At 38.2% G+C, this 15,049-nt stretch overlaps 1 protein-coding gene and 1 non-coding gene across 2 annotated transcripts in view; one reads left to right on the forward strand and one right to left on the reverse strand.

Moving 5' to 3' along the window:
* SLC30A7 (solute carrier family 30 member 7) overlaps positions 1-15,049 on the reverse strand; it is a 99,611-nt gene that overhangs the window by 31,411 nt on the left and 53,151 nt on the right. The gene's annotated exons all lie outside the window — the stretch shown is intronic.
* On the forward strand, positions 13,242-13,312 carry TRNAC-GCA (transfer RNA cysteine (anticodon GCA)). Its single transcript has one exon. It is a non-coding gene; the product is annotated as a tRNA-Cys (tRNA).

Below are 15,049 nucleotides of genomic sequence, written 5' to 3' on the forward strand. Positions count from 1 at the left end.
CTGACTACTTTAAAATATTTAGCTGCTGAGGTAGGAGTAGAAATCATGTTTTCAAAGGATAAATTAAGCGAGAGAACAGAGCAACTTAAGTGCAGGCCATACCTAGTGGTGGAGAATTTCAAAGTAATTACACGTAAATTAACAATGAACATTGAAAATGTATAATCAAAAGGGAGTAATATTTTTTCTTTTGGTAGGTATAAATTAAGAGTTAAAAAAACTCAACGTACTTTCAACCTTTTAAAATTTACTTTTTTAAAGGCTAAAAATGTCTATGATTCCAAAGTCAAAAGTATATTAAACATATAAGCCTCATTTCTAATCCCTTCCTCAGTCTAGAGGTAACTATATTTCTTATATTCGTTTTCAATTTGTTCTGTGAACATGCAGATTATATATGCATCTTTCCTTATGGAAAAGATAAAGTGCTACATTTAACCTGTCTTATGCTGTACTCTTATATATCAGGTGCTACATATCAAATGCTATTTTGTTTTCTTAACAGTATAGCTTGAAAACAATGCCTCATTACCAAAGCTAGTGGTGGTGATGGAATTCCTGTTGATCTATTTGAAATCCTAAAAGATGATGCTATGAAAGTGCTGCACTCAATATGCCAGCACATTTGGAAAACTCAGCAGTGGCCACAGGACTGGAAAGGTCAGTTTTCATTCCAATCCCAAAGAAAGGCAATGCCAAAGAATGCTCAAACTACCGCAAACTGCACTCATCTCACAGGCTACCAACGTAATGCTCAAAATTCTCCAAGCCAGACTTCAACAATATGTGAACTGTGAACTTCCAGATGTTCAAGCTGGATTTAGAAAAGGCAGAGGAACCAGAGATCAAATTGCCAACATTCACTGGATCATTGAAAAAGCAAGAGAGTTCCAGAAAAACAACTACTTCTATTTTATTGACTACGCCAAAGCCTTTGACTGTGTGGATCACAACAAACTGTGGAAAATTCTTAAAGAAATGGGAATACCAGACCATCTGACCTGCCTCCTGAGAAATCTGTATGCAGGTCAAGAAGCAACAGTTAAAACTGGACATGGAACAACAGACTGGTTCCAAATACGAAAGGAGTATGTCAAGGCTGTATATTGTCACCCTGATTATTTAACTTATATGCAGAGTACATCATGCAAAATGCCAGGCTGGATGAAACACAAGCTGGAATCAAGATTATCGGGAGAAATATCAATAACCTCAGATACGCAGATGACATGACCCTTATGGCAGAAAGCAAAAAGAACTAAAGAGCCTCTTGATTGAAAGTGAAAGAGGAGACTGAAAAAGTTGCCTTAAAACTCAGCATGCAGAAAACTAAGATCATGACTTTCAGTCCAATCACTTCATGGCAAATAGATGAGGAAACTATGGGGAAACAGTGAGAGACTTTATATCTTTGGGTTCTAAAATCACTGCAGATTGTGACTGCAGCCATGATATTAAAAGACGCTTGCTCCTTGGAAGGAAAGCTAAGACAAACCTAGACAGCATATTAAAAAGCAGACATTACTTTACTAACAAAGGTTCATCTAGTCAAAGCTATGGTTTTTCCAGTAGTCGTGTATGGATGTGAGAATTGGACTATAAAGAAAGATGAGCACTGAAGAATTGATGCTTTTGAACTGTGGTATTGGAGAAGACTCGAGAGTCTCCTGGACTGCAAGGAGATCAAACCAATCCATCCTAAAGGAAATCAGCCATGAATATTCACTGGAAGGACTGATGTTGAAGCTGAAACTCTAATACTTTAGCCATCTGATGCAAAGAACTGTCTCATTGGAAAAGACCTTGATGCTGGGAAAGATTGAAGGCGGGAGGAGAAGGGTACAGCAGAAGATGAGATGGTTGGATGGTATCATCTACTTGATGAACATGAGTTTGAGCAAGCTCCAGGAGTTGGAGATGGACAGGGAAGCCTGGTGTGCTGCAGTCCATGGGGTCACAAAGAGTTGGACACAACTGAGAGACTGAACTGAACTGAATCATATAGAGATCTTCCTTATTCTTTTTTGTTATAGTGTCAAGTTTGTACAAAAGATCTCTAGAACTTTTTTCATGTTGCAACACTAAAACTCTTTACCCATTAAACACTATATTCCCCATCCCTCCTGCTCCCAACCCTTGGCAACATCCTTCTACTCTGTTTCCATATTTCTGACTACTTTATATATGTCAATATAATTCAACTCATACAATATTTGCTCTTTGTGACTGGCTTATTTAGTTTAATGTCCTGAAGTTTCATGATGAAGTGTATGACAGAATCTCCTTCTTTTTAAAGGCTGTATAATATTATACTATATGTATATACCACATGTTCTTTATACATTCATCTGTTGATGGAGATGTGGGTTACTTCTACCTCTTACCTATTGTGAATAATGCTGCAATGAACATGGGCATGAGTATCTCTTTGCAATCCTCCTCTGAGTTCTTTTGGACATGTACCCAGAAATGGAATTGCTAGGTTATATAACTCTACTTTCAACTTTCTGAAGAACATGGCTACTAATTTCTACAATGGCTGCACCATTTTACATTCCTTCCAAAAGTAAACAAAGGCTCCAAATTCTCCACATCCTTGCCTACAGGTATTATTTATTCTTTTGATAGGGGACAACCTGATGGGTGGGCTTCCATGGTAGCTCAACTGGTAAAGAATCCACCTGTAATGCAGGATTCCCCAGTTTGATTCCTGGGTCAGGAAAATCCCCTGGACAAGGGATAGGCTACCCATTCCAGTGTTCATGGGTTTCCCTGGTGGCTCAGAAGGTAGAGAATCCACCTGCATTGTGGGAGACTTGGGTTGAATCCCTGGGTTGGGAAGATCCTCTAGAGGAGGGCATGGCAACTCACTCTAGTATTCTTGCTTGGAGAATCCCCATGGACTGTAGCCCAGCAGGGTCCTCTGTCCATGGGGTCACAAAGAGTCGGACAGGACTGAGCAACTAAGCACAGCATGGCATCCTGATGGGTGTAAGGTGATGTCTTGTCATTTGGATTTGCATTTCCCTATTTATTAGCAATATTGAGCATCTTTTCACGGGCTTATTGGCAGGTATAAATCTTTAGAGAAATGTCTATTAAAATCCTTTGCTTCTTTTTAAATTGGTTTACTTTGTTGTTCAGTTGTAGACCTTCTTATATAGTCTGAATATTAACATCATACAAGATACATGATTTGCAATTGTTTGCTTCAATTCCATAAACTGACTTTTTTTGACAGTTCCAAAAATTACTCTGCCAACTGTTTCTTTTGAAAAGCAGAAGTTCTTAAGTTAGGTAAAGTCCAACTTGTCTATTTTTTATTTTGTTGCCTGTCTTCTTTGGTTTCCATCAAAAAAAAAACCAAAAAAAAAATCACTCCAAACACCAATATCCTAAAACTTTTCTATGTTTTTGCCTAGAGTTTTAATAGTTTTAGATCATATGTTTGAAGTCTTTAATCCATTTTGAGTTTAATTTTTTATTGTGGTGTAAAGGTCCAATTTCATTTTTTGCGTGTTGATATCCAGTTTTTCCAAAACCATTTGGTGAAAAGACTGCCTTATCTGCATTGTGTAGTCTAGGCACTCTTAGCAAAAATCATTTGGCTATTTATACGCAAACATTTATTACTGGGCTCTCTATTCACCTTACTGCTCTCCATCTCTGTCTTTATGCCAGACCACACCATCTCAATCACTGTTGCTTTGGTGTACATTTTGAAATCAGGGACTGGGAGGCCTCCAACTTTGTTCTTCTCTCTTGAGGTTGTTTTGGCTATTCACAGTCTCTCCATATTCCACACAAGTTTTAGGATTTTAAAAAATCTAGTTCTGCAAAAAGATACCATAGATCTGATAGTCAGAGTGCCTGATGAACTATGGAATGAGGTTCGTGACATTGTACAGGAGACAGGGATCAAGACTATCCCCATGGAAAAGAAATGCAAAAAAGCAAAATGGCTGTCTGAGGAGGCCTTACAAATAGCTGTGAAAAGAAGAGAAGCAAAAAGCAAAGGAGAAAAGGAAAGATATAAGTATCTGAATGCAGAGTTCCAAAGAATAGCAAGGAGAGAGAAGAAAGCCTTCCTCAGCAATCAATGCAAACAAATAGAAGAGAACAACAGAATGGGAAAGACTAGAGATCTCTTCAAGAAAATTAGAGATACCACGGGAACATTTCTTCAAAGATGGGCTTTATAAAGGACAGAAAGGGTATGGACCTAACAGAAGCAGAAGATATTAAGACGAGGTGGCAGGAATACACAGAAGAACTGTACAAAAAAGATCTTCATGACCAAGATAATCACGATGGTGTGATCACTCACCTAGAGCCAGACATCCTGGAATGTGAAGTCAAGTGGGCCTTAGAAAGCATCATTATGAACAAAGCTAGTGGAGGTGATGGAATTCCAGTTGAGCTATTTCAAATCCTGAAAGATGATGCTGTGAAAGTGTTGCACTCAATATGCCAGCAAATTTGGAAAACTCAGCAGTGGCCACAGGACTGGAAAAGGTCAGTTTTCATTCCAATCCCAAAGAAAGGCAATGCCAAAGAATGCTCAAACTACTGCACAATTGCACTCATCTCACATGCTAGTAAAGTAATGCTCAAAATTCTCCAAGCCAGGCTTCAGTAATACGTGAACCATGAACTTCCAGATGTTTAAGCTGGTTTTAGAAAAGGCAGAGGAACCAGAGATCAAATTGCCAACATCCACTGGATCATGGAAAAAGCAAGAGAGTTCCAGAAAAACATCTATTTCTGCTTTACTGACTATGCCAAAGCCTTTGACTGTGTGGTTCACAATAAACTGTGGAAAATTCTGAAAGAGATGGGAATACCAGACCACCTGATCTGCTTCTTGAGAAATCTGTATGCAGGTCAGGAAGCAACAGTTAGAACTGGACATGGAACAACAGACTGGTTCCAAATAGGAAAAGGAGTATGTCAAGGCTGTATATTGTCACCCTGCTTATTTAACTTATATGCAGAGTACATCATGAGAAACGCTGGGCTGGAAGAAACACAAGCTGGAATCAAGATTGCCGGGAGAAATATCAATAACCTCAAATATGCAGATGACACCACCCTTATGGCAGAAAGTGAAGAGGAACTCAAAAGCCTCTTGATGAAAGTGAAAGTGGAGAGTGAAAAAGTTGGCTTAAAGCTCAACATTCAGAAAACGAAGATCATGGCATCCGGTGGGGAAACAGTGGAAACAGTGTCAGACTTTATTTTGGGGGGCTCCAAAATCACGGCAGATGGTGACTGCAGCCATGAAATTAAAAGATGCTTACTCCCTGGAAGGAAAGTTAAGACCAACCTAGGTAGCATATTCAAAAGCAGAGACACTACTTTGCCAACAAAGGTCCGTCTATCAAGGCTATGGTTTTTCCAGTGGTCATGTATGGATGTGAGAGTTGGACTGTGAAGAAAGCTGAGTGCTGAAGAATTGATGCTTTTGTGGTGTTGGAGAAGACTCTTGAGAATCCCTTGGACTGCAAGGAGATCCAACCAGTCCATCCTAAAGGAGATCAGTCCTGGGTGTTCTTTGGAAGGACAGATGCTAAAGCTGAAACTCCAATACTTTGGCCACCTGATGCAAAGAGTTGACTCATTGGAAAAGACCCTGATGCTGGGAGGGATTGGGGGCAGGAGGAGAAGGGATGATGGAGGATGACATGGCTGGATGGCATCACCGACTGAATGGACATGAGTTTGAGTAGACTCTGGGAGTTGGTGATGGACAGGGAGGCCTGGCGTGCTGCTATTCATGGGGTCGCAAAGAGTCGGACACGACTGAGTGACTGAACCAACCGAGTGGGAAAATTGGGCATCCTTGCCTTGTTCACGATCTTAGAGGAAAAGTGTTCAGTTTTCCCCAGGTTTAGTTTCTCTTATATGGCTGTTATTACGTTGAGGTAATTTCCTTCTATTCTTGGTTTGATGAGTGTTTTTAATCATGAAAAGGTGTTTACTTTTGTCGCTTTTCTGCATTGTTTCAAGATGAATACATCCTTTCTTCCTTCATTCTACTCTTGTGGTGTATTATACTGACTGATTTTCATGTGTTGAACCATCCTTATTTTCCAAGTATAAATCTCCCCTAGTTACAATATATGATCCTTTTTATATGCTGTTGAATTTGATTTGCCTTCTGTTTTGCTTAGGATTTTTAAGTCAAAACTCATCAAGGATACTGATCTATAGTTTTCTTGTTGTGTCTTTATCTGATATCAGTATCAGGTTAACACTGGCCTCATGAGTTTGGGAGCCTTCTCTTTGCTTCAAATCTTTGAAATCGTGTGAAAAAACCGGTGCTAATATTTCTTTAAATTTTTGGTAGAATTCATCAGTGAAACCATCTAATCATGGTCTTTTCTTTGTTGAAAGGTTTTTGATTACTGCTTTAATCTTCTCACTAATAATAGGTTTGTTCACATTTTTAAAATTTCTTCATGATTCAGCCTTGGTAGGTTGCATGCTTCTAGAAATTTAGCAGTTTCTCATAGGTTATCCAATTTGTTGGCATATAATTATCCATAGCAATCTCCTACAATTCTTTCTATCTCTCTGATATCAGTTGTAATATCTCCTCTTTCTTATTTTAGATAACTGAGTCTCTTTCTTTTTCTTAGTTGGTTTAGGAAAGTTCTGTCAATTTTCTTAATCTTTTCAAAAAACTAACTCTAGGTGTTGTTGACTTTTTCCTATTATTTTTCTATTCTTATTGTATTTGTCTCTGCTCTAACCTTATTGTTTCCTTCCTTCTCCTGACTTTGAATTTAGTTTGTTGTTCTTTTTCTAGTTCCTTGAGTTGTAAGGTTTAAGGTTAGATTGTTGACTTGAGATCTTTTTATTTTTTTAATGCATGCGTTTATAGCTATGAACTTCCCTCTTTGTACAGGTTTTGCTGCATTCCATACATTTTGATATGTTGTGTTTTTGTTTTCATTTGTCTCCATGTATTTTCTGAATTCTCTTGTGATTTGTTCTTTGACCCATTGGTTGTTATAGAGTGTGTTAATTTCCACGTATTTTTTTAATGCTCTTGCTTTCCTTTTGCTATTGATTTCCAGTTTAATTCCACTGTGGTCAGAGAAGATATTTCATATAGTTTCAACGTTCTACACTGTTAGGACCTCTTTTGTGACATGATGTGTCATCTTTTTGGGAGAATGTTCCACATACACTTGAGAAGAATGTGTATTCTGCCATAGTTAGGTTAGGCCCAGCAACAACCTGTTAGTCCCAACTGGTCCATAGTGTTCAAGTCTTCTCTTTGCTTATTGATCCTCTAATGACTGATTGGTTTATTTCCTAGTTGCCCTAAGGTACTGAAGTTTCTTACTATATTTCTTCCCATCTCTTCATCAGTGTTTGATTTATATATTCATGAGATCTCATGTTAGCAGCATAGATACTTACAAATGTTGTATCTTCCTGGTGAACTGACCTTTTTATCCTTATAATTTTCTTCTTTCTCTCTTGTGACAGTTTTGGTTGTCTGTTCTGGCTAATATTAAGTATGGCTACCACTGCTCTCTTTAGACTCCTGTTTGTATAAAGTATCTTTTCCTACTTTTTCACTTTTAGTCTCTTTGAGTCCTTATATCTATAGTGAATCTCTTGTAGGCAGAATAAAGATGAATCTTGTTTTTTAAAAAAATCCATTCATTCAGCCAGTCAATTCAGCCTTTGAATTAATATGCTTACTCCCTTTACCTATAAAGTAATTACTGGCATGAAAGGACTTAATATTATCACTTTGTTCAGTTTTCTATCTTTAGCTTTTTCGTCTCTTTCCCCTCTTTTGCTGTCTTCCTTTGTGTTTTATTGATTTTTTTGTAGTGATATGTTTTGATTTCCTTCTCATTTCCCTTTGCATATATTCTATAAATATTTCCTTTGTGGTTATCATTGCATGTGACAAGCTGCTTTTCTCTTTCTCCTTTCAAGATCCTTACTTTATATGTAACCTCTGACAGTTTGATTATGATGTGTCTCAGTGTGGGCTTCTTTATTTTTATATTTATCCTAGTTGAAGTTCTTTACATTTCTTGAGTTTCTATATTCACTTTTCTTCTCAGATGTGGGAAAGTTTCAGCCACAGTTTCTTTAAATAGGTATTTTGCCCCCTTTTTTCTTTACTTTCTGGGACCCACAATCCACAATGCATATATATTATTCTGCTTATCTGTAAACCCTCCAGGATTCCCACCCCTACTTTTTTTTTTTTGCTTCTTTTTTATGTTCTTCTGCCTCAATAATTTTAAGTCCTGCCTTCAAATTCACTGATTCTATCTTTTGCCTGGTCACATCTGCTGCTGAGGCCTCCAGTAAAATTTTTAATTTGTTTCTTCTTTTGTTTGGCTCTTGTCTATTTCTGTCTCTTTGATGATATTCCCATTTTGTTCCTGCACCATTTTCCTGATTTTGTTTAGTGTCTACCTGTGCTTTTAAAAAATTAAATGAGCATCTTTATGACAGTAATTTTTAATTCTTTACCTGGCAATTCATATGTCTCCTTTTATTGAGTCTAGTTTCTGGATATCTAATTGTTTCCATGGTTGGCTGTTTCTTTATATGTCTTATTTTTCATTGTTGGGATTTCAGCATCTGAAGAATCAGTCAACTTTCCAGACTTTGTGGTCAGATTTCACACAGGGAGGACTTTCTCTGCATAATCTGGCTGGAGATTCTGAATTCTCAAGTGTTTTCTGGTATGTGCCCTCTCTGAGCTTGTGCATGAAATCTTCTGTTTGAAAAAGTAGCTGGCTCCTACTCGTGAGCTCCTCCTGGTGTCCATCTGTAATACTGCTGCCTCCTGGACCTGCAGTAAGTCACAGTCCTGGGGTTCCACCTAGTGTCTGTCTGTGGTACTGTATCCCCATCTTCCCAGGCAGCTCAGTGGTAAATGCTTACCCAGAAGATTGGGTTGGCTCCTTGGATAGGGAAGATCCCCTGGAGAAGGAAATAGCAATCCATTCCAGTACTCTTGCCTGGTAAATACCATAGACAGAGAGCCTGGTGGGCTACAGTCCATAGTGTCTGAGAGAGTCAGACATGATTTAACAACTGAACAGTATCAACAGCAACCTAAGCAGGCACCCATTTTGGTCAGTACTTGAATACAAGCAAGGCAAACCTCTCAGGCAACCCTGCTAAAAGTCAGTTTATATTAAACTCCTTTTCCTGCCCTGGAAGAATATGGGGATTGTGGGCTACTTCCCAAACAGTCTACCACGTGCAGGAAAGTAGGAAGTGCCATGAATTTCCAATCAAGCTTCCATGTGGTTAGATTTCATTAGCCTAGTGTGCAGAAACCTTTTAACTAGTTCCTGGATTTCTCACAGGGCTATTTTGTCAGTTTGCTCAGTTAAGTCTCCATGGAGGAAAGAGAATCTAGGGCTTCCTATTCTGCCATCTTGCTGATTTTACTTCCCTGGCCCCCCATTCTTGTTGTGTGTGTGTGTGTGTGTGTGTGTGTGTGTGTGTGTGTGTGTGCTTAGTCACTTAGTCATGTCCAACTTTTTGTGACCCCATGGACTGTAGCCTGCCAGACTCCTCTATCCATGGGGATTCTTTAGGCAAGAATACTGGAGTGGGTTGCCATACCCTCCTCCAGGGGATGTCCCCAGCCCAGGTCTCCCGCATTTCAGACAGATTCTTTACTGTCTTGAGCCACCAGGGAAGACCCCCCCACCCCTTTTTTTAGGGGATGCAGAGAATTCCCTTACTAATGTACATTTGTATTCTTTCCAAAGCACATAAAGCCACAAAGAATGGCCTTAAAAATAAATCTTTATAGATTTTTGCCAATTTATCTTTAGGATACATTCCCAGAAGTAGGATTGGTTAATCAAAGGTAAACATACATTATGATAGATGTTTGTTAAAGTTCTCTCCACAGAGATAGTACCACTCTCACTTCTATCAGCAATGTATCAGAATACTTATTTTACCTATGCCCGTGACAAATATTATGCAAGTTTCTGAATAATTATTCATCTGATTGGAGAGAAGTAACATTACAATGAAGTTTTAGTTTACATTTCTTTTTTTATGAGTGAGGCTAAACTACTTTTACCCATTTAAAAGTCATTTGTATTTCTTTTCCTCTGAACTAAATGAATTTATACTTTTGCTCATTTTTCTTTCAAGCTTTTAATTTTTTAAATTTAATTTTAAGAGCTCTGTCTATATCAGGGGGATTAGTCCTTTATGATCTAAGTGGCAAATATGTATCCCAGTTTATTATGCTTTTTGACCTCCCTCATGGTGCTCTTTTTTCTTTTTAAATGCTACTCAATTCATCAATCTTTTCTCTCACTGATTCTAGGTTCTGAGTCATAGCTATTCCCCTAACAAACTCATGCTGTAAAAGTAATTCAGATGTTGAGTTTGTGTTTTACTTTTAGAACTCCAATCCATTTAGATTTATCTGGTATAGAGTATGAAGTACAATTCCAATTTGTCTTTTCCATATCATTATCCAGTTATTAAAAAAAAGCCCATCTTTTCCCCACTGACTCAAAATGCTGCCTTTATCCCTATTATCTGCAGATAAATCTACTTCTATAATTCTAACCTGCTCCATCTCACTATTTTAAGGACTTTATATCTTTTCCAAGGTTTTCTTGACTATTCCTCCTGCTTGTTTTTCCTTATAAACTTTAAGATCAACTTTTATCACCTCCTCTCTAAAAAATTTTTTTTGACTCTTCAAAAACACCAAGTTGTTGTTGCTGTTGCTCAGTCACCTAAGTCGTGTCCAACCCTTTGTGACCCCATGGACTGCAGCAGGCCAGGCCTCCCTGTCCCTCACCACCTCCCAGAGTTTGCCCAAGTTTGTGTTCATTGCATTGGTAATGCTGTCCAGCCATCTCATCTTCTGACACCCTCTTCTCCTTCTGCCCTCAATCTTTCCCAGCAACAGGGACTTTTCCAAGGAGTCATCTGTTCATATCAGATGACCAAAATACTGGAGCTTCAGCTTCAGCATCATTCCTTCCAGTGAATATTCTGGGTTGATCTCCCTTCAGATTGACTGGGTTGATCTCCTTGCTATCTGAGAGACTTTCAGGAGTCTTCTTCAGCACCACAATTCGAAGGCATCAATTTTTTGGCATTCTGCCTTCTTCACAGTCCAGCTTTCGCAACCACTGGAAAGACCATAGCCTTGACTATACGAACCTTTGTCGGCAGAGTAATGTTTCTCTGCTTTTTCATACACTGTCTAGGTTTGTCATCGCTTTCCTGCCAAGAAGCAATCATCTTCTGTTTTCATGGCTGCAGTCAGTGTCTGCAGTGATTTTGGAGCCCAAGAAGAGGAAATATCACTACTTCCACCTTTTCCCTTTCTATTTGCCATGCAATAATGGAGCCAGATGCCATGATCTTAGTTTTTTTTTAATATTTAGTCTTAAGCCAGCTCTTTCATTCTTCTCCTTCACCCTCATCAAGGGGCTCTTTAGTTCCTCTTAGCTTTCTGCCATTAGAGTGGTATTATCTGCATATCTGAGGTTGTTGATGATTCTCCTGCCTGTCTTGATTTCAGCTTATAAATCATCCAGCCTGGTATTTCTCATGATGTGGTCAGCATATAGGTTGAACAAACAGTGACAGCAGACAGCCCTGTCATACTCCTTTCTTGATCTTGAAACAATCAGTTCCATACAGGAAACTGCTCTTCTTGACCCGCATACAGGTTTCTTAGGAGACAGGTAAGATGGTCTGTTATTCCCATCTCTCTAAGAGCTTTCCACAGTTTGTCATGATCCACTCAGTCAAATGCTTTAGCATAGTTGATGAAACAGAGATAGATGTTTTTCTGAAATTCCCTTGCTTTCTCTATAATCCAGCAAATGTTGGCAATTCGATCTCTGGTTCCTCTTCCTTTTCTAAACCCAGCTGGGACAACTGGAAGTTCTTGGTTCACATAATCCTGAAGCCTAGCATGCAAGATTTTAAGCATGACCTTACTAGCATGAGAGATCAATGCTATTGCCTGATGGTTAGCACATTCTTTGGTACTACTCTTCTTGGAAATTGGGATGAGGACCTTTTCCAGTCCTGTGGCCACTGCTGGGTCTTCCAGATTTGCTGACATAATGAATGCAAAATCTTAATAGCATCATCCTTTAGGGATCTGAATAGTTCTGCTGGAATTTTATCGCATCCACTAGCTTTATTAACAGCAGTGTTTCTTACAGCCCACCTACTCTGCACTCCAGAATGTCTGACTCAGGAAGACTAAACACACCATTGTAGCAATCTGGCTCATTAAGATCTTTTTTATACAGTTCTTCCGTGTATTCTTTCCATCTCTTCTTGATCTCGTCAGCTAGGTCTCTACCATCTTTATCCTTTATTTTGCCCATCTTTGGGTGGAATGTTCCCTTGATGTTTCCAGTTTTCCTGAAGAGATCTCTAGTCTTTCTCCTTTTGTTGTTTTCTTCTATTATTAAGCACCGTTCATCGAAGGCCTTCTTGTCTCTTCTGGTTATTTTTTGGAACTCTGCATTTAATCTGTTGGTATTTCTATTAGAATAGTTTAAAATTTATAAATAAAGTAAGAATTAACGTGTTTATAATGTTGACTCTTCAAAAACACCATAACCGAACAAAAAAAGATTCTGAAGGTCTACCTTGGTGTTTTTCAGAAGTGTTTAAACTTTTTCTCCTACAAGTTTTATACATTTTATCTCTAGATTGTCTTTGTTATTGCTACTGAAAAGGTGTCTTCTCTTTAACTGTATCACTCAACTGGATTTTGCTTACATATATAGATCCCTGTGTTGGAAAGATCTTCCACTACGGTATTCTTGCCTGGAAAATTCCATGGACAGAGGAGCCTGGTGGGCTACAGTCCATGGGGCCACAAAAAGTTACATATATGACTGAGCACACACCAAGTGTACTAACTTTGTATATTAATTTTGTATCTGTAACTTTACTAAACTGTCAGTTTTTCCACTGATTCTTAGGAGGTTTAAATAAATATATTTTACATAAAAGAATAATCTCTTCTTCCTAGTTTTTCAGGCTCAAATACTTTCTCTTATCTAATGTTATTGGTTTATGATCATTAACACATTATCATAGTTGCTCTACTCCTTCTAGTATTTCTAAGACTGTCTACCAGCCTTTCTTAATTAGGATTTCTCCTCTGAACCACTGAACACACAAAATGATTTGAGTGACTATTCTCAATTCCATCAAGTGTAGTACAGGGCTTCCTGGTGGCTCAGTGGTAAAGCATCTGCCTGCAATGCAGGAGACATAGGTTCAATCCCTGGTCAGGAAGATCCCCTAGAGAAGGCAATGGCAACTCACTCCAGTATTCTTGCCTGAGAAATCCCACAGACAGAGGCCTGGTGAGCTATAGTCTATGGGATCACCAAGAGTCCAACACAACTTAACAACTAATGACAACATACTTCATATCCAGTACTTTCCTAGATGTGTAGGTGAGAAGTTATTAATAATAATTACATACAAATGGATACTTCAGAGCATTAGGGAATTCTCTGCAAGAATGCTGCATGAGAAAAGCTGTTAGATCAATCAGTATTTACAAATGCTCTAATGGTTTTACATATAATTAAAAAATACAATTACTATGTATTAATTCCCATATGTTCAATTTTACAAAATGGGTACTTTTTCTTGGGGAACTGTTTACCTTTATCTTAGCCTTCAAAAGTACGGTTCACAAATTATAACCACTTGAAAGACAAACCGCAAAGGAAATTGTTAGGCAACACCCAAAACCATTCTTGAAAAAAAATCTGTAACTTCTCATATATATTAAACTATTTGAGAATATGGTAGATACTTGTTTTTAAAAAAATGTTTATTAAATTTAATATAGGCTACAAATAATTACCTATTTAACCACAAGATCAACAAGCTTTATCAAAATTAGTATCTGATCCAAATCCTGTATTCATGTACAATGATAATCATCTAGATAATCATTCAGAATTTGGAATTTATAAATTTAATTCATTATTGCACAATCTTTCCATTGCAGACCTCAATTTATGCCATTACTTGTCATTTCTAAGGCCTATAACTTCAGTTTGCTTCTAAAAGTTGGGCTATTTTTTCTTCTATATGATAATAAACATATTATTTGAAATACTTTTGCATCTAACAAAAAGACAATTTATTTTATTAAAGAAGCTTTTCTTTGTATTTACAAATGATTTCAGTGAAAGTCACAGAGCACCACGAGATAATAACTTTTGTTAGTTGCAGAAAACTGATTTTGAGGAAAAAAAAAAAAAAAACAAAAAACTCCAGCAAGGCTTCAAAAATACCACACCAGTAACAAACCTTTTTTCTGCATCCTGTTTATATATTTTTTCCCATAATGCACAGGTGCCCCTTTTAGTTAAGTGAATCAAACATCAGGCTACAGATTTATGTAGCTTTTAAATTAACATGGTTCTCTTGGCTAATGGAACTATAATTTTTTTCTTATTCTTTTTTATATTTTTACCAAGTTTATCAACATAACTACTTTCAAAATTTTAGAAAACTACTTTTTTTTTGAAAACTACTTTTAAACATGCGATTTCCTTAAATAGTCAGTCTCTCCTCTGAAGAGCCATAGCATGTTGCGGCAATGGCACCCTACTCCAGTACTTTTGCCTGGAAAATCCCGTGGATGGAGGAGCTTTGGTGGGCTGCAGTCCATGGGGTCGCTAGAGTCAGACATGACTGAGCGACTTCACTTTCACTTTTCACTTTCATGCATTGGAGAAGGAAATGGCAACCCACTCCAGTGTTCTTGGTTGAGAGTCCCAGGGACGGGGAAGCCTGGTGGGCTGCCGTCTATGGGGTCGCACAGAGTCGGACACGACTGAAGTGACTTAGCAGCAGCAGCAGCTCTACCTGAAAACTGGGTATCGCCTGAGGAAATCTTCCCCACAGCATTTTCTCTTCCATACTTCCTTGCACTACCGAGGCTTGTCGGGAGGTAAATGTCCTCCTCACTTATCACTACAACTGTTCCGCCCACACCCCCCATCACAGC

The sequence above is a fragment of the Bos mutus genome, chromosome 3, assembly GCF_027580195.1.
Source record: "Bos mutus isolate GX-2022 chromosome 3, NWIPB_WYAK_1.1, whole genome shotgun sequence".
In the NCBI taxonomy this organism is placed as follows: domain Eukaryota; kingdom Metazoa; phylum Chordata; class Mammalia; order Artiodactyla; family Bovidae; genus Bos; species Bos mutus.